The 21,066-nt window shown below is 37.8% G+C and overlaps 1 protein-coding gene and 1 pseudogene across 12 annotated transcripts in view; both read left to right on the top strand.

The window, feature by feature from the left end:
• Foxp2 (forkhead box P2) overlaps positions 1-21,066 on the top strand; it is a 558,155-nt gene that overhangs the window by 466,085 nt on the left and 71,004 nt on the right. The window lies entirely within an intron of this gene.
• On the top strand, positions 5,738-5,826 carry LOC132649802 (U6 spliceosomal RNA; annotated as a pseudogene).

Here is a 21,066-nt window from a genome sequence, read left to right on the forward strand (position 1 = left end):
TAATGATCAACAAGCCTAACCATCTGACATAGTGAAGCGAATGATATAGAACTGTCCCATGGATAAGCAACCATAACCACACAGGATGTTTAGACCGAAGGGCATTCAGGGTAGCTTAACCTCTCATGTGACAGTTGAAGCCAACTTTAAGAAAGTCATGAGAACTGAGAATAATGCTGAGACAAAACATGGAATAGAAATTACAGCTAATTTCATCAGATGAGATGTGCTTAACTAATGAGAAATATTTCCTTTTACTATGAAGAGTTCATTTCACATCTGAGCATGTTCTGCTGGTGTCAAATGCACACAGTGCTCTTGCCATCCATGCACTCAGTCTACTCATCAGAAGTAGCTTACTTTCTTCATATTATCAAAGTGACAGATCATGGTTCCCTTTGTACAACTATGGCCTTTGTATAAGTAGCTCTCTTTTCTCAAAGTAGTTTGCCATTGATTACTTTGCTCTGCTTCTGCTTCTAGAAGCTTTGGAGTCTGTTGTGGGCCCTTATTAATTTTATCCAGGCATCCCACCGTAAGAATGCAATGCCTAGAGTGAAAACAGGAAGTTGGGTTGATGCTATTTTGCTTACCCTTATCGGTACCATTTCAGTGTGTAAAAGCGCATGAAAAATATCTAGAAAGTCAGATGCCCCCAAGAGAGAATTTTTTGCAGTAAGTCCCTCTTGGGCTGATTATAAGACTAATCAGCCATTTATCAAGCAAGCCATTATGTATCTGACCATATGAATAAACATAATTCATGCAAATATAATTTATGTTAAATACATTCTTGAGTTATTATGCACAATATTTTCTTCATCAAAAAGCAGTGACCAAAAGTGCACATATATTTGCAGTAATTCTTTTCAGCATCTTGAATATTCCATTTTCCTCTTGCCTTTGATGAAAGACTGGCAGTTTCTCTGATTAAGTTCCTCTCCAAACATATCCCAGGCATTTGGAAGGAGGTTATTTATTTCCAAAGCTATACATTATGATGATATTGTCATTCTGCTGTTTAAGGTTTCACTAGTATTTCAATTTTATTCTTTTAATAAAGCTTGGTATTCTAAAAACTCAGTCCTGTCCTGGGCTCATTAATAAACAAATTAGAACACTACAGTCTCTGTCCTGACCTCAGTGGTACCCATTAGTGACTTTTCTCCATTGTACTGTGATGTAATCACAGACACTGAAGTAGCTGGCCATTTTCTTTGTTAATCAGAAATAATTCAGAATCATTACAGTTCAAACACAAAAGCCTGTGTGTTTATTTTTTTATATGAAGGCAAATTTAGAGCTGTTCCCTTTGCTCATATTTTTGAAGATTCGTGTTTTAGATCACAGTTGCAAATGTGAAATGTTATTCTGTGTGCAGCCTTTTAGAAATAAATAAATCCATGCAAATCTAAAAGTTAGAGCAGCTAACCTAGACATGAGAAAGTACATGCCGCAGAAGGAGCCATGCACAACATAAGGTCTAGTTTTATCTGAAGTCCAGAGGCTCTCCTCAAATAGATGTGTAGCTCATTGAAGGCAAATTTACTCAAATATCCCATTACAATTCCATTAACAATACTTTAAAACTTCTCTGCAAACATAATGTTGCTCATCTGAGGAAGACTGAGTTAATCAGTCCTCCAGCTTCTGTTTTTTATGCTTTTTTTTTCACCATTGCTTTAGGTGAGTCATTACCTACTCAGGAGATTTTTTTATGAGAAAATCTGATGCCCGTATATGTATCATAAATGCTGGCAAAGATGACAACTGTATTCGTTTACTAAAACAAAGCACTCTCAGGCCGTGTAGATAAATGCAGTTAGGAAGATGTGTCCCACGCAAGTGACCTGTGGGTCACATGGCATTTAGGTCCAAAACCCAGCCAACATTCATTTTCCAAGCTAGGCACTTTTAAATCTGCCTAAAGAATAAAAGCACCTCGCAGATTAGGGTAGGCCTTTGGTCAAAACATACCTCGTTTCGTCAAACCCAGAAACAGGGTCTTTCTAACTACCAGTCATACAATGGTCAACTATATTGAAGGATCCGTCAGTTTTTCCTTATGATAACATATATATGTTCATGTATACAAGAATTACCTCATCTAGTCCATCCCATATGAATGATTGTTGCTTCTACCTTAAAAGGACATGTAAACAATATCCTGGAAAATCCTGACTTGTGTGGACACTCAGGATCTTCTTATAATTCGTATTCTATGACATGTAGCCCACTTAAACACCACTTTCAATAATGTTTGATGGATCAGCAGTTAAATTACCTGGCAAAGAAGCAAGAGGAACAGCCCTGCACTTCCTCCACATAATGCTGAGTAGATGTGGCAGTCAGCTGTAATTCCAGACTTCAGAGGAGGGGATGGGATTCTTAGAGCAAGCTGCTTAGCAGCCACTTCAGTGAATCTGGGTTTGACTGCAGTACCCTGCCTCAAGAAGTATAATGTGTAAAAGTGACCAACGAAGATCCCTAACATTGATCTGGGGGCCCTACACACATACATACTCACCACACTCACATATACATATGAAAAGTAAAAAATAGAAAATCCACACACAAGTTAATCAGTGCCAAAAGGAGACATTGCCCCAACCATAGAGATGACATTCTTTGGCTTCTACTGTGAGTACTTAAGTGATGGCTAGTTCTATCTTCAATCCGTTTTACGTACCAAGGGAATGCAGACCAGACCAGGTTGCTTGACTGAGACATCTCATAATCTTTTCAATTCAAAGGTGCATGTACTATCATGCTTTAAAGGACAATGACCCCACACACACACCATAGGCTCGCAGAGTCAAATACTTGGTCCCAAACTGTTGGAACTTGTTTGGGAAGGATTAGGATGTGAGGCCATTTTAGAAGAGATGTGGTCCTTGTGGTGGGCTCTGAGGTTTTAAGAACCCACACTTTTTCCCAGTTATTTGTTTTTGCCTCATAGTTGTTCTCAAGGTGTGATCTATCAGCTCCTACTCCAGGCCATGCCTGCCTACGTGTTGCTCTGTTCCTGTCATGATAATGGTCTCTAAACCTCTGTAACTATAAGCCCCAAATAAATGCTTTCTCTTATAAGTGCCTTTGGTCATCATGTCTTATCACTAATAAGAAAGTAACTAAGATTCATACTTTATATTTAGATAGATAAAAGTGAGGAAACAAACAGGTTTTTCCCACACTGGCACTATTATTAAATCAGTGCTGTGTCTTATAATGGATACAACCTCATCATCGAGGAGTTGTGATTTCCATTATGTTAGGGAGACTTTCAATTTTGCTCAACTGGGAGAGGAGAAAGTGGACTTTCTATTCATTTCACATTTTGATATTTTTTCTTCATGTTATTAAGGTTCAACCTATTTTGAGTTCTTATTTCTTAATGGCACTTGTCTATTAAAAAATAAACATTTATAATTTCAGCTTAATTATGAAAAAAAAGCATAAAAAGTAGATTTTCAAGTGCGTAGCTCAGTAGAGTTAGATCTATCCCTATTGTGCTGCAATCAGTCTCCAGAATGCTTTCATGTTGTAAAATCAAAATTCTGTGTTCCATATGGAATGCCAAAGGTTTATGGAATAAAACTATACAAAACTGTATTAGATGGAATTGTATACATGTAAATTTTTACAAGCGGATGCACCCCTGCATCCAGGCTGTCCCTCCCAGGACCTATCATCCGTAGTTCTCAGGTTGACCTTTTCTAGGCATATAAAGTTCAGGTTTACTCCTGCAGACTCTCGCTTCTTTTAAGTGTTTCACATATGTAATCATTCTTTTCTTTTTATCTTTCTTTTTCTTTTCTTTTCTTTTTTTTGAGACAGGGTTTTTCTGTGTAGCCCTGGCTGTCCTGGAAATAGTCTGTTGACCAGGCTGTCCTTGAACTCGCAGAGATCCCTTTGCCTCCAGTGTTGAAATTAAAGGCACCACCACCCGGCTCTTTTCACTTTTTTATAAAAAGGGTTTAATTCATAATTCAGTTACAGTTAATGATAATTTTGCTTTAAATACAAAGCTTCAACTTTCCACTAGTCATTCAATTTTTTTTAATTTAAAGGTTTTTTGTTTTGTTTTGTTTTGTTTTAGGATTTGTTTTAGGATTTTGGTCATATTCAAAAATTTTCCAGGATTCTACACTGTTGAATCCAATTAATGCTGCTTATATGTGTGTGGATACTGACAGTCTACCAGGAGCCACACTCCAAACTTCTTGCTGCCTTTGCTATTATTATCCTTGTCTCATTTTAGCATCTACACTTGCAATGCTTTAATAAGTACATGTCAGTTTAATAGCCATCTTTGTCTGTCTTGCCCTCGTGGGGGAACACTGTATATTCCTTCATTAACTATAATGTTTGCTATGAGTTTCTATAGATGCTTTATCATATTAAAGAAGTCCATATTCCTGATTTGCCAAGGGTTTTTATCCAGAAGTGTTGAATTATATCAGTTTTCCTGCGTACATTGTGATAATCCTATAATCTTTCTCTTTATTAACTTACTGTAGTGAATCTTATTATTAATTTGGGATATTAAAGTAACTGTAAAGAGGAATACATGCTAGCATTGTTTGTTAAATTGAAGAAGTCACTGCTCCAATCAGCTGGGCCTAGAGATTTTATGAGAAACTTTCTAACTCAATTTTATTAATACACATGGGACCTTTTGGATTTTCTACTACTTTTAAAAAAGTATTTTTCAGGACTTTGACCAATTTATCTCATTTTAAAGTCACTGGCATTAATTTTCATAACATCTTTGTGTTTTAATATCTGTGCTATCACTAGTGGCTTTTTATTTTTAGTTCTAATACTAGTTATTTCATTTTTTTAACTTTTATTAATTACACGTTACTCACTTTGTATCCCCCCATAAATTCCCCCTCCTCCCCTTCTAATCCCACCTTCCATCCCCCTTCTTCACGCATGCCCCTCCCCAAGTCCACTGATAGGGGAGGTCCTCCTCTCCTTCCTTCTGATCTTAGTCTATCAGATGGTTATTTCATTTTTATAAAGTCAATATTGACAAAATTATAGAAATTCTTTTTTGAAAGTATCTTTTTACTTTTTTCTACATTTTTTAAAAACCATGGACATATATTTAAAATAATATATATTTTTAACAGAACCGTTTTAGGTGTACAGGGGAAAAACTAAAACAGGCTGAAAGTAACATTTTAGATATATGCCTTTTTGGCTTCCTAATTCATTTTAGTGTTAACTTCTTGCTTTGGTATGATATATTTGTTACAGCTGATGAACCAATATTAATACATTATTATTAACTAAAGCCTGAAGGGTGTATTAGGATTTGTGCAGTTTTTTACAGTTCTTTGCATTTTGACAAATTTTTAATGTCATGTATTCATTATAATATGAAATGTAGCAGAAACTGAAACATCTCCTGTTTTCCATATTTACCCACCCTATTCTATGCAACCCTGAGAAGCTAGTGATCTTTTCAACACAGCAATTGTTCCATCTCTTCTAGAATGCCATATGTTAAAATCATACACTGTGGCCTTTTCAGCACGACTTATTTTCCTTAAAAAAAAAAAAAATGCCTTTGGGGTTTCTGTGTCTCTCTTTTCATGGCATAATAGTTATTTCTTTTCTATTTTTTTATTTTTATAATCTATTCACTTCACATCCTGATTGAAACCGCCTTCCTCGTCTTCTCCTGATCCCTCGCTTCCTTCCTCTTCTCCCTATTCCCCTCAACTATTTCTCAGAAAGGGACATATACTAAAATTGGAATGAGACAGAGAAGCATGGCCACTGCACAAGGATAATAGATATATATTTTCTGTTTTTTCTTCTGAAAAAAAGTCCCATTGTATGTATATGCCAGAGTCCATCTTCTCACTTATTGCGGGACACCCCGACTGCGTTTAAGTTCACTAATTATTAATAAAGCTGCTATAAGCACAGCAGGCAGGCCACCGTGTTGACGCACACCTTTGACCTTTCTGAGTAAGTGTGTGACGACATGATTGATGATTTATGGGATAAGAAAATGTTTAACTTTATTAGAAACCTTTAAACTGGCTTTATAGTGGACGTACTGTTACGCATTCCTGTGAGCAATGAGAGAGTGAGAAAACCTTCTAACATTTGGCGCATCCATGGTTTGGACTTGAGCCATTATGACGGTGTGAACTGGTATATGGTTTTACTCCTTAACTCAGTAACATGCCATGCAATGAATGACACATGTTGTATGAATGTTCATGTATTCATTTGCTGCCTGTTTACTCTCTTTCGCCCAGTATCTCTTCACATACTTTTCTGTTTATTTTTTGCTTTTATTATGTGCAACAGTTCTTTATTTGGGGATATAAACATTATCAGAAATGTGATTTAGAGTTATTTTATCCTAGACTGTCTTGACCGGTCACTATTTTGCATGTCTTTCAAAAGAAAGAAGTTTTGATTCAATGAACTTTAAGTTGCTAATTCTTTCATTCACAGATCATCATTTTTGTGTAGAATTTAAAAAAACTGATGTCATCACTACAGATCAGCTACACTTATTGTCTCTTGTTATTTTATAGAAGCTATATTGTTTTCTGTTTTACATTATGCCACAAATCTGGATTTTATATTTTCAGCCTCATTAATTCCCATTCTTAAACTTAGTATTTTTTATCTTTTTTTAAATTCAGATTTGCAGTTCTTTTTGTTTTGTTTTATCTATTAAAGAGGACTATTAACTCACTGATTTTATATTCTCCATTCCTAAAATATATGAGTAAGCTTTAAGCACAGTGTTTGCTCTACCAACATGGCCAGATCTATTTTTTTTTCTTTTTGGCCTGATCTATGTTAGTCAAAGATTTATTCACTTGAAGATGCCTTTTGAATTTTATTATGACTTCCTTTTTTAACTCGTGTATTATTTTGTATTATTGTATTTTTCCTGTTCCTGTCTTTGTCTTCATATAGCTATGTACCCCAGGCTAGCCTCAAACTCTTTTTAAAAAAAAAAAAAATTATTCATTCACTTTACATCCCAATCATAGCCTCTCCCTCCTCTCCTCCTGCTCCACCGTCCTCCCTATCCCCCTACCCTATTCCTCAAAAAAGAGGAGCCCCCTCACCAGTCCCACATCAGCTCATAAGTCACACCAGAATTGAGTGCATCCTCTTCCTCTGTGGCCCAGAGAGGCAGGCCACCAGGGGAAGTGATCAAAAATCAGGCAACAGAGTCCATGTCAGCTGCAGACCCCCACTCCACTTACTAAGGTACCTACACGAAGCTGGCGCTGCCCATCAGCTACATCTGTGTAGAGAGCCTAGGTCTCATCCATGCATGGTCCTTGGTTGGTGCTTCAGTCTCCGCAAGTCCCTCTGTGGCCTCAAACTCTTGATCTGTATACCTAAGTCCCTTGTATGCTGGGATTATGGGCCATTGCTACCATAACCAGTTTGGAATTTCTTAAATTAGCATTTATTGCCAATTAATCTTATATTGATTAGAAAACACCAGTAATTTTAAGACTTCAAAGTTTCTTGAAGCATGTACCTTAAGATATGGTGCATTATGATAGTTTTAGATAAAGCAGAAAAATGTAAATGTTGCCTTTATTTTGTATAATATTATATATATATGTGTGTGCATATACATGTGTGTAATAACTACATTTTTTATTTGCCTGCTTGTCCAAAGTACCTAGTGATGTTTTAAAAACCCGTCTGTCTTCTCTTCAGTTCTCCGAGAATTTGTAATTGTAATCATGAGCCACCTACGACATTTTGATCAACGTTGAGCTCCATACATGATGGTGAAGTTATTGGAGTATAGGAGCTAAAAATTCCTACTGTCGAGTCATTCCATGGCTGTTACAGCATGACACAGCATGCTCCTGACCTGTTGGTACTGTTGTTCATGTAAAGAAATGCAGTGTACCTCTAATTGTATGAGAGTACAGCACATACAGCTATGTACAATGCATACTTAGCAATGAAAACAAACCACTGTTGCTAACTTCTTTGTGATTTTTAGAATGACTCCTCCTTAAATATATGTATCTATATATATAGTTTTGTGAGACAGGGTTTCTCTGTGTAGCCTTGGCTGTCCTGGACTCGCTTTATAGACCACGTTGTTCTTGAAGTCACAGTGATCCACTTGCCTCTGCCTCCCCGAGTGCTGGTATTACAGGCATGCACCATGGTGCCTGGCAAATAAATTTACTATTAAGGAACAAGCTGTATTATGTACAGAGTAATTTTCTATGTCTCATGCTTCCCTCATTACTTGGTATATCAGGCCTCATCAGGACTGGCTGCATTGTCTTCCTCTTTGACCTGGTAAGACTGCTCCCCTGTCAGGGGGAGGTAATCAAAGAGCTAGCCACTGAGTTCATGTCAAAGACAGTCCCTGTTCCCCTTACTAGGATCCCAGATGGAAAATGAGCTGCCATTGGCTACATCTGTGCAGGGGTTCTACGTTATCTCCATGCATGGTGATTGGTTGGAGTATCAGTCTCAGAAAAGACCTCTTTGCCCAGATTATTTTGTTCTTTTGGTCTCCTTGTGTAGCTGCTGTCTTCTCCAGGTCTTTGTATCTCCCCCTTCTTTCATAAGATTCCCTGCACTCTGCCTAAAATTTGGCTATGAGTCTCAGCATCAGCTTTGATACCCTGCTGCGTAGAGCCTTTCAGAGGCCCTCTATGGTAGGCTGCTGTCCTATTCCCTGTTTTCTCCCTCTTTTGATGTCCATCCTATTTGCCTTTCTGAGTGAAGATTGATCATCTTACCCAGGATCCTCCTTGCTTAGCTTCTTTAGGTATACAGATTTTAGTACGTTTATCCTATATTATATGTCTAATATCCACTTATGAATGAGTATATACCCTGTGTGTCTTTCTGCTTCTGGGATACCTCACTCAGGATGATCTTTTCTAGTTCCCACCATTTGCCTGAAAATTTCATGTTTTCTTTGTTTTTAATTGCTGAGTTGTATTTATTTGTGTAAATGTACCATAATTTCTGAATCTCTTCTCAGTTGAAGTACATCTGGGGTGTTTCCAGATTCTGGCTATTATGAATAAAGCTGCTATGAACATGGTTGAGCAAATGTCCTTGTGTATACTTGAGCATATTTTGGATATATGCCTAGGAGTTGGTATAGCTAGTTCTTGGTGTAGCACTATACCTAATTGTCCAAGAAAGCATCAGATTGATTTCCAAAGTGGTTGTACAAGTTTACATTTCCAACAGCAATGGAAGAGGGTTTCCCTTTCTCCACATCCTCTCCAGCATGTGTTGTCACTTTTGCTGAAGGATCTCCTAATTTGGGCCTATTTTAATATTATCTCTTATTAAAGATTGTCATAAATTTGCAGTTATCCTGTGCTACACAGAGAGATGTGAACCAGTATACATTACAGAATGAGAGATTCAGTATATTTTTTAAATTACACCAGACTATAGAATATGAGATCAGAAAGGTAAGGCTCAAGTCCAAAGACAACACACTTATATTTTTTCAATTCATTTCAAAACTTTACGCAGTGCTTTAAAAACATAAGAAAAAGAGTTTCTATAACTGTTGATCATTTTTTAAAGCTCTCAAGAGCTGGGGAGACAACTTGGTGGGTAAAATACCTATTTCACAGTCATGAAGACCTGACTTCACATCCTCAGAAAACATTAAATTTAGGCCAGCAAAGTGGCTCATGACTGTAACCTAAGAGCTACCAAGCTGAGGCAAGACATACTAGACATACTGGGGACTGGTGGCCACTCAGTATAGTATGAATGGGTGAGGCCCTTAAGGTGAGGCCTGTCTCAAAACAGACAGTGATACACACACACACACACACACACACACACACACACACCTGCAAATAGGATATAACTGCACACATACACATGCAAAAAGGAATTTCATGTAAGGCAATGAACTCTATAGGCTCTTCTTTATAGGTCTTTTTGGTCATTGGTAGGAACATGATGAGATGTGTACCGGGGAAAGATGTTTCTGGCAACAATAAGGAAGACTGATGGGAGATGCAGTTTATTAGAGCAAGTATAACAATAGTTCACATGAAAAATGGCGAAGCTCGAGTTCCAAAGTGTGAGAGGGTGTGAGTGGTGACAGGGAGTGTAACTGGAGAGGCACCGTGGCAGTGACCTAGTACTAGTTGCTGACTGATTGAACACAGAATTGCATCTGAAGAAAGAATAAAAATGACCCTGGGATACTGAGTTTGGCTGGACGGTAAGAGTGTCCTCCTTAAAGAGACAGACTCCACGGAGCAGACACTTTGCTGGGAGCAGGAGGAATGGGAGGGTGCTTGGTGGCATGTCTGTGTACAGCTGAAGGCAGTATTCTGTCTTAAAGGCAGAGAAGTAGACACAGAAGGACCAGTAGTAAGCCAAGGCTAACCCACAAACTAGATACGATTCCAAACAAAAAACATTCAGGCTTGCAAGATCAACAAAATATGAAACATTTTGTAATCAGAGATTATCTGATATACTCTGGAGCCTCAGATCTTTCATCCTCAGCCACCTCTTCTCCTCCCCTTGTGTCCTTCTTTCTCATTTTTCAGCTATTGTAGATAAGGTGTGACCCATAAAATTACTCCATTGCTACTTCATAAATGTACTTTTGCTACTGTTAGGAATCGTAAATACCTGATAGGCGGGATATCTGCTACGTAACAGACAAAGGAGGCACAATCCACAGGCTGAGAACCACTGCTTTAATGAAGGCAAGCAAGGAAGTTGTCATGCCTCTGCCTCAGCCTCCTGAGTATTTGAAATACACAAACATGCTACCATGCCCATTTCTGTGTTTTCCCCATAACATGATAATGATGATGATGGTGGTGATGATGATTAAAACTCACTCAGATTATAACATGTATTTGACTGGTGTTTGAAGACATGTGAGTTGTAAATCCCTTCATCGTTACTTCATTTCTCTACACATGTCAGAAATAGAAAGCTAATTAGGAAAAAGAACAGAATGTGCTAGACAGCTTGCCTTTTAGTAGTGTACAGAGTTGTGTTCTGTGAAGGGTATCTTCACAGACAGTCATTGAGATTAGGGTTAGGATTAGAGGATCTTGGTAACAGAATCCATTCAGGGTTTGGTTTTCTGTTCTATAGCAACAAAAATAAGAGCAAAGCTGAAACTGAGCACTGACAGAGCACCAACTACTTGACCTAAGCCCTGCAGACGCTTTATCACATTAATGGCTCAGTTAGTGACGCGTTCTGTTAAAACACCCAGTTTACTTACAAGTAGTCTAAAGCAGAGAATTTATACAGCATGGTTACGTTAGCCTGTTTGAGTAGTACTCAAACCCTGTCTGAGGGAAGACCCATTACTAAAAAAGAAGTTGGGAAAAAGTGCAGAGGCAATATTCCTCCAACTGAAGACAGGCATCCATCCCACAAAACCCTGTATTCTGTCATCCATCATAAATTTAAAATATCTGGCACCTACAATACAAGAAAGCAAAAAGTATAAAAAACAGTATTTGATATAATCAGAACATTGTGATTTCATGAAAAAAAAGGTAAAGCTCATAAATGGATATAATATACCATATTTTTTTTTTTATTTTCAAGACTCCCAGCTTAAAAAGAGATACAGGCATTTAGTTTCAAGAATTTTTCGGTGGGATAGTAAGAATGTTTACATGTGTAACAGGCAGCAATAAGTATGTGGGAATGGAGATTTTATTATGTGAATGTATACCCTGCAAAATTAAGTACCCTCAAGTGAGCTAAGCCTTCGCTTATTGTGTTTTTTCTATGTTGTTATTGCTGTTTCAATGCTAACAGTTTTGTGAAGAGAAATTGTGAGAGAGGAGCATATGAAATACTGTGACAAAGTCATAGGAATATGTTTGGGGTTTTGTACTGAGCTTGTTGGGAGCAACAATAGAGCTGCTATGTTCTAAACAAGTGTTTGTGAATATTATGTGTGGAATGGGCATCTAGGCACTGTGCCTTGTTGGTAACATAAGGAATTTGTTATCCATTTTTTTGGATTTGTCAATAGAAATTTCTATGGGGATACTTAGTATAATTTATTGAGTCTGATTGTAACTCTGTTCATTCTCACTCTGGAATTTAGGAGTCTAGCATGCTAAAAAATCTTGTAATAAAGACAGTGTGCATAGAAGGTTTTCAGAAGAAACTATCAAGATGTTCTTTTTTTCATAATCATCATCTCCTATACCGACATTAAAAGGAAGCAAACTGATAGTGTAAAGCCTTTTTCTTTTTCTGAATTTTTATGGTTGATATGAGGTATTTGTTTTCAAAATTAGTATTGACTTTTTATTGATTTATTATTTATTACAATTTATTCACTTTGTATTCCAGCTGTAGTCCCCTCCCTATTCCCTCCCCATCCCACCTTCCCTCCCTTTTCTCCCCCTATGCCCCTCCCCTAGTCCACTGATAGGGGAGGTCCTCCTCCCCTTCCATCTGACCCTAGCCTATCAGGTCTCACCAGGACTGGCTGCATCCTCTTCTTCTGTGGCCTGTCAAGGCTGCCCCTCCCCCGCTGGGGGGAGGTGATCAAAATATTTAATATTTCCTTTTGAATGCTTTTCAATTATTTTCCTTGCCTTAAAAGACCTTTGGGGTGGTTTCTTTCCATCCATTATCTCCAGCCAACCTTGACCTAGAATTTAGTTAGAAGTTGCGTTTCTCTTTTTCAAGAGAAAACACCTCTATAGTAGAACTCAGTAGTAACCATATCACAATAGTTGCATCCATCGAAATCTTGGGTTGCTGCAGTAATAACACATTTCTACCACATAACCCACCTGTGAACAAGTATGGTTGCCTTCCTGGTAAAATTAGGCAGATAAAAGGAGTGGGAGAAAGAGGAGATGAGACACAGAAAGATGGACAAGGGGGTAGACACTGAAAAAGAAGGAATAGGAAATGGAATAAGAATGAAATGTAAATTAAATTCATTATGCAAAATACTATCCTTCAGGGATCCATTAAAAGATCTTCATATGAACAAAACAGTAGCAGAGGTGTTTTAATTCCTCATGATGGAGTCTCACATAGTTCATCCCACCATGCTTGGTTCCTTTCAGTTTCACATGGAAGAATAAGATGGCCCCTTAAAGCAAAGGGTTTGCTGTCCTGCATCTGATCCTAAGACTCAAAGGGGTGGAGTCCAAAGGCATCTCATCTGTTCCGCAAGGCCAGGTGTGGGGGAGAGCAGTGTAGATCGAGGTTTCTGAACTGACCCAGAAAGAAGGAATCCTCCTGGGATTCTTACTGCTCTAATAAAGATCTTTGTCTTTCTGCATATCATGTCTTGGATACAAAAGTTACAGAGAGACAAATTTGCAGGTTTTGATACCTCATGAGGTACATGTTAGAAATAAATTCATTGTCTTTTTATAGGAACAAATGAATGGACAGATCAATAGATTCAGAAACAACCTCCAGAAGAAAGTTAAGAATGTTGAAAGAGTACCACTCACCTTTACAGAGAACTCATTCCCTGAGTAACATATTGCAGTTGTCACATGAAAATAGAGCGACTGAATCTCACTTAAATATTTTTATGTTGCTAAAACCGTGGGCTAGTGACTGTCTCCCACCTTCTAGTTTTGTCAGTTGTGTAGGATGATAGTGTTTATCGTGCTTTTGATACCCAACGAATAAAACCTCACGAGGGTATGAATTATATTCCCACTCTTGTCATGAAGATATCTGATACACTCTCTCTAATTCTTATCTTATCTTTTTATTTCAAATCTGACTCTCTGCTTATTAATATTCTATTCCCACATATTTCACTGAAAACTCTCACCAGCCTGACAAAAATCCTTTTAGATAATGCCATGTTACTAGGGTCACACCTAATTTACTTTTATATTATTATCTTGGTGATTATGCTTAGAAAATTTTTATAAGAATTTAAAACTTCTGAGAAGAATATAATCTTTGAATTGTGTTTTTTAGAAAATATTTTAGATTAACAGTTGTGAATCATTGTCATATGAATGTACCTTCATATACATATCTACATTAAATTTTAATTACTTCCAACTAATAGTATAGATACATGCTCTAAAATTAAGAGACACAAAAAGAAAAACCTGGTCCCACAGTTTCCTGCCCCAGAGAAAACCAATATAAATTCTTTGTGTATTCTTCATGTGTTTAAGGTTTCACAAAAGATACAGATTCTAGCATAAGGTGGACAGATAAATAGTAGCTATATAGATAGATAACTGATGATATATATTGCACAAGTGATACTTTTTTACATATGTTTTGGATAAATATTCCTGTTTGGGAAATCAGGTCTGATAAACCAGTAAAATCCCCATTAACTTTTGAGACTTGATCACATTCTCCAGATGGAAGTCATTTAACCAGTGTCTTACCATTTATTACAGTGGTCCTCAACCTTCCTAATGCCGTGACCCTTTAACACAGTTTCCCATGTTGTGGTGACCCCCCCAAGCATAAAATTATTTGCATTGCTATTTCATGACTGTAGTTTTGCTACTGTTATAAATTATAATGGAAAAATCTGTGTTTTCTGATGGTACTTCAACCCCTGTGAAAGACTCCTTTGACCCGCAAGGGGCTGCCAGCCACAGGTTGAGGACCCTTTGTTTACCACCTGTTGTGTTAGTAACCTGTTGTTCCCAACAAAAACTACCAAGTAAGTGACTAGCCGCAAGCAGATACCATTTGACACCCGTGCAGCTATAAGTAGGGCTGAGGTTTTGAAAATGAAGTTTATTAGTTAAGTATAACTTTCCTTTGGGTGCTTGTTTTCCAAATACCCTCTATAGATTTATGCTACTTTGTGATTCCATCATTTAATGCCTATGAAGACCAACTTCTCCAAATTTTTGTTACCAACAGTCTCATCTTTCCAAGTTAGATGAGTTTATCAAATTATTTTTGGTTTGTTTTTGTTATTAACGTTTTAATCTGTTTCATATAAAAAAAAAAGACACTTCCAGAAACTGATTTTTTACTTTGTCCATTTGTGAGTATGGGCGCTGGATTGTTTGTTGCACTTCTTGCTGATATGTTTTTACAAAGTTTGTGTATGGTGAATTGCAAATATCCCTTGAATTTATCTTTGATGTTTAGCCACTATTTTTAATGAATTTTCTTTATTTTAATTGGTTGTTTGGGTTTCATACAATGTACTTTGATCATATTCAGCCCAACTCTTTCCAGAATTATCCCCTCCCCTATCCTTCCAACTTTGTGTCCTATTGTTTATTTTTTAATCTTTCAAAACCGACTTGAGCTGCCCAAATATTCATAGATACATAGTATTCCATTGGAACATAGTCAACCTATTAGCAGCCACTCTCATAGAATAAACTGGTTTTTCTCCCTCAATAGATAACCGCAGCTCCATGGGAGGGTTGTGTACCCAAAACCTCTCTCCATGATGCAATTTTGTCTGGCTTGGGCTTCCGTAGCTGTTGTACATGCTGTCTCAACCACTGTGAGTTCCTATGTGTCGCTGCCTTCCTGGTTTTGTTTTGTAGTTATCTACTGCTTCTGTCTCTTACATTCCCTTTGCCCCCAATTCCTCCACGATCCAGACCCTTGTGTGTGCATGGCCGCATGTTTTATTTATAGCCGGCCGTTCTAGAGCTGATGATGCTTATTCTCTATCCCTTGGCCAGGTGTGGAACTCTGTATCACCATCAGTAGATAGAAGCAAATGGATGCTTCTCTGATGAGAACTAAGAGACACATTGAAATATGGGTATAATGATGTCTGAAAAAATCAAATTACTACTACTGTTTAGTAATATAATGGCAGTACACATTTCACTTGGGGCATATGACATGTCTAACCATACGTTCTTAGCCCAGTAATGGTGTGAGATACAGTTTTCACCTTGCAGAGCTGGTCATAAACCCAACCAGAAGGTATTTAGCTACCCCCGTGATTTTCATGTCACTATTGCACCGCCAGACAGGTCTCACCAAGTGAGCCATAATTGTTACGCACGGGGTTCATAGCTGGGCACAACTGATGTTTTCACTTCCTCTCTGCAAGCGTGAAGAACATCTCGAAGCTCTCTGAAAGCCAGCCAATAAGGATCTAACATCTAGGACCAGCACATCTCAGTTTTGCCATGCTCTTTGACCCAAGAGTGTGGTGTCTTCAGTAACTGGGTTTTTGTGGTTTTGATGCTCATATTTTAAAAATATAGTTGATTATATTGATATTTTCCTCTATGGGTTCTGGGTTTATGTTTTTATTTAGATGTTCTTATTGGCTCTATTATTACAGAATATAAAATTTATTATTTCCTGTAGATTATTATTTTTATTTTTTCAGATTCAAGCCTTTAGATTTACATTGTAGTCTAATCAGTAAATGAAGGTAACACAAGTTCTCATGTACACATACATCAGTCAAATAAAAGAAATAATAGAAGACAAGATTATCATCATTAGCGGCTACACACAAAAGTAAAGTACTTGGGAATAAAGAATTGCTTCCATTCCTCACATCCCAGTAACATTTCACTTACTGCTAGTTTGTTTAGATCAAAAGAGAAATGTACTGGCAGAGGAATGTCCGTGCCTTTTAGAAAACTAAAGCTCTCAGGTTGCATATTCCTCTTAATTCAGAATCTATCCTGTTCGCTCTGATCATAACTGTCTTCACAGAAAGAATGGTTTAGTGTTTTTTTTTTCTCTATTACTACAAGCTTTCTTCCGCATCCAACATGACCTCAGACCTGTCTTAGCCAGTTTTCTATTGCTGCAAAGAGACACTATGACCATGGCAACTCTTATTAAAAAGAAAAGCATTTAATTGGGGCTTGCATACCGTTTCAGAGGTTAGTCCATTATCATCGCCTCGTAGTAGTGGGAAGCCTGGTGGCACAGAGGCAGGCATGGTGCTGGAATAGTTAAGTTCTACATCCAGATCTGAAGGCAGCAGGAAGAGAGAGCCACTGGGCCTGGCTTGGGCTTCTGATATCCCCAGATCCACCCCCAATGACAGAGTTTCACCAACAGAAAACACACAAAACAAAACAAAACAAACAAACAAAAAAAGACAACAACAACAAAAAAGCACCCACTCCAACAAGGCTACATAGCTCCTAATCCTTTCAAATAGTGTCACTCCCTAAATATTCAAATATATGAACCTGTGGGGGCCATTCTTATTCAAACCAGCACTTGACCCAATGGTCATCTTCAACTTTGCATTTACCAAGACAAAAAAAAAAAAATTATCATCTCATTTTCCTAATTTCCTGGCTTGGCTTGAATGTCTTGCCCACATTTATCTATCCTTTCTTTCTTTCTTCCTTTCTTCCTTCCTTTCTTTCTTTCTTTCTTTCTCTCTCTTTCTTTCATTTTTAATTAAAAGAGAAAAACATCATTTTCTGCCTTCGCTTTACCCCTCAGCTCCACACATTCTTTTTTGTTTGTTTGTTTATTACTTATTACAATTAATTCATTTTGTATCCTGGCTGTAGCCCTCCTCCCCCTTCTTCTCCCAGTCTCCCCTCCCCTCCTGCTTTTCACCCTATTCTCCTCACCAAATCCACTGATAGGGGGAGGGGAGGTCCTCCTCTTCTTCCTTCTGACCCTAGCCTATCAGGTCTCATCAGGACTGGTTACATTGTCTTCATTTCTAGGACACCCACTTAGAGACTGAGTTTATTGGCTACATCTGAGCAGGGGATTTAGGTCCTTTCCGTGCATGATCCTTAGTTGGGGTATCGGACTCTGAAACATTCTTAAAATCCCACTTTCCTCACTGCTTGGATCTTGAGGGGTTATTATTTCTTTTTGCAACACACTTCTGCTGAATTTATCCAAAGCAGCCTTCTCTGGGCCTCAATCAACAGCTTTCACTGGGGCCTTCTTTCCTTTTCATAGCACTTTTTTACTATGGCTATTAAGTAATTAGTTGCTTAGTTAGTGAGGTCTCTCTCCTATTAGAATGTAAATTAGGAGCCTTGGCCACAGCAACTCTTATGAAAAGAAAAGTCTTTAACTGGGGATGGCTTACAGTTTCAGAGATTAGTGAGTTACATTCATGGTGAGAAGCAGGAGGACACTCAGGTAGGCATAGTGCTGGAGTAGTTTCAAGTCTTCTTTGCCTCGGGCCAAGGTCAAGTACCCCGGAGTCAGACTTCCTGCGATTTGCATTTTTACTCCTTGCAACAGCAGGTGTCCCTTTTGCGTTTAGGCTTGAGTTTGGTGCCGCCTGTCTGAGACCTTTCCCAGCCACACTCCTCCATGTATGTAGAAAATGGGAGTCAAGCTTGGCTGTTTCTCAGGCACTGACCACATCTCACTGGCCCAGAACCTGCCAACTAAGGTAGAGTAGTTAACTAATTAGTCCTGAGGAGACGTCTCTGGTGGTTTGAATAACAATGGTCTTTTCACGTCCTTGTGTTTGAATGCTTGGCCCGTAGGAGGTGTGGCCTTGTTGGAGGAAGTGTATCACTGTAAGGGCAGGCGTTGAGGTTGCAAAGGCTCAAGCTACACCCCGTGTGGCTCTCAGTTGCTTCTGGTACCTGCTGATGAAAATGTAGAACTCTCAACTCCTTCTCCAGCACCATGTCTGCCTGCATGCCACCGTGATGATAACGGACTAATCCTCTGAAACTGTAAGTCAGCCCCAGCGAAATGTTTCCCTTTAAAACAGTCGCTGAGGTCATGGTGTCTCTTCATAGAAACTCTAGCTAAGATAGCTCCTGTCACTGGAACCTGAGCCCCATGTATTCAAGGGTGTGCCTACATGCTTGACTGTTTCTCATGGGTTCTGGGACTTGAACTCTCCAGACTTTGACAAATATTTTATATCTACTTTCTAAACTGGATATTCCTTTTAAATAGCAGAATATATAAAGGTACTAGTAGAAGACTTGCCAGATAGTGGTTTCATTACAGTTTATTTTGTTTTCCTCTGTTTTATATTCTGAGAGTAAGTCTTTAATAAAAGATTCTCAAACTTGAGTTGTTTTTGTTCTGTTTTGTTGTTTTGAAGATCTTAATACAGAGTAGAAATAGGGTCTCAATATCCCATTTGTGCCCTGTGGCAATTCCTTATATGTAAGCAGGTTTCTTGAAAGAGAAGTTTAGCTAGGTAAAGAGGAAAAGAGGGACATATATTATCATACTTAATCCCAAGAGCAGCCCAGTGAAACAGACACACCTACTGTCCATGGAATAGATCCTCAGAGAAATTAAACAGCTTGACCAACGTGACTAGCAAACAAGGAAGAGACAGTGTTCAACCTGAATTTTCTGAAACCACAGCCTGATATTTCAGCCAGGCTTTTGTTGCCTTCTGCTTCTTCATTAAAGCCTAATGTTGCTGTTACTCACACTCATGAGAAGGAATATTTTATTTACATGGTCTTTTTGGCTCTCTGGATCAGTTAATTATGTAAAACAGGAAATGGACACTTGTAAAAGAAACTGAATATGAGTTGTATCATCTTCAGTCACCACAAAATAGCTGTCTGTATAAATGAAAAACAGGAGCAGACATTCAGTGAGGAAGTCTGGCATTATTACTGTGATTCCATGTATAAAGAGCAATCGTGTTTAATATGTCTTATGAGGAAAGTAGTTAAATGTGTTTTCATGGTATTGCAACAGTTTATATTGGATTTGAAATGTGTGTCCTGAATCTAAGAACTTAAATCTGTATTAGTATCATATAAAAAGGAATAAAGAAACAGTAATTTATAACAAATAAGTGTCACTGTGAATTGAATATGGTTCTATTTCATAAAATGTTATTGGGCTTTTTTATTTATGAGAATTTATTAGGCTATTGTGGTTTCAAAATTGCAGTAGTGGAATTTGTGTATCCAATTTTTAAAAGAAACTGTATTATCCTTTGGGTCCTATTATACTGTCTCGGTTTCTATTCAGTTAGGTATAATGTCTGAAAGTATGACTAACCTGGCTATCAAAGCACTGGCCAACACTATCAAATATGAGGTATTTTATTCTCTACTTAATAATCTTTCCCTGAAGGATCTCTTCCAAATAACTGATGGTGGCTAGAAAAATGATATCACTGAATCAGAATGTTTTCTCATTCCATCCCAGTACTACATTCAGTCTAGCAAGAAGTAGTTTTGCATGACAGTACACATGTAAATGTCATTGCATATGTCATTTATGCTGTATGGGGTTGTTATGCAAGATTCTCAGTGATCATGTTAGAGAAAACTGTCTTTGATACACTAAATAAAACGTGCTTAGTAAAAATTGCTAGCAATTTTTTTCCAGACATATAATGACATAGTAAGAGCACAAAACAAAACTACCAGAAACAAACCATTTCTCAGGCTATAATATCTACAGGACAAGTGATCTAAATTGCTGAGACAAGGGGAGTCCATCACTGCACTGAACTTGAAATATAACCTAAAGGCAAGTGAAATACTGATTCCCAGCTCTGAAATAACAGCAACAAATTTACCTAGAGACAGAAGATGCATGGAAGCAATAAACGAATTATACAAGCCTTACACATGCAATCTGATTATTCTGACCAAAGTGTTAATTGGATCCTAACTGCCAGATCTGATATCGGTGGTCTTCTAGTGGCAAACCTTTCAAAGTGATGAACTGTAATTCACTGAGCTGCTTGAAGCACTTGTAATTTACTGCATGTCATGCTATGAAGAGCCTGACCTAATGGACTTTACATTACCTATAATGCTGGAAACCTTTCAACAAGACTAGTTGGTAAAAAGTAATCGTGGAAGTCTATTGAGACAGGATGAGCAAAACTAGATCTTCAACATAGCCTTATAATCTAGGGAAGGCCGACATTTAGGCCAAATAGGTTACAGCTATCATAAAAGAGTATTCTGTCCAACATAATTCACAATAGTATGTGACCTCACAATGTAAAATTAAAGAGAAGTATAGGATACAAAAAGGACCTAGAGTAGTTTTATAATCTGACCTATGTGTTATCCAATATATCATAGTTAAGCTATTCATGGGTGAAATTCCTTTATCTCCTGAAAATATTGCTCATGATATTTAGATTTGATATACATCTTG

This window comes from Meriones unguiculatus, chromosome 21, assembly GCF_030254825.1.
Source record: "Meriones unguiculatus strain TT.TT164.6M chromosome 21, Bangor_MerUng_6.1, whole genome shotgun sequence".
NCBI lineage: Eukaryota > Metazoa > Chordata > Mammalia > Rodentia > Muridae > Meriones > Meriones unguiculatus.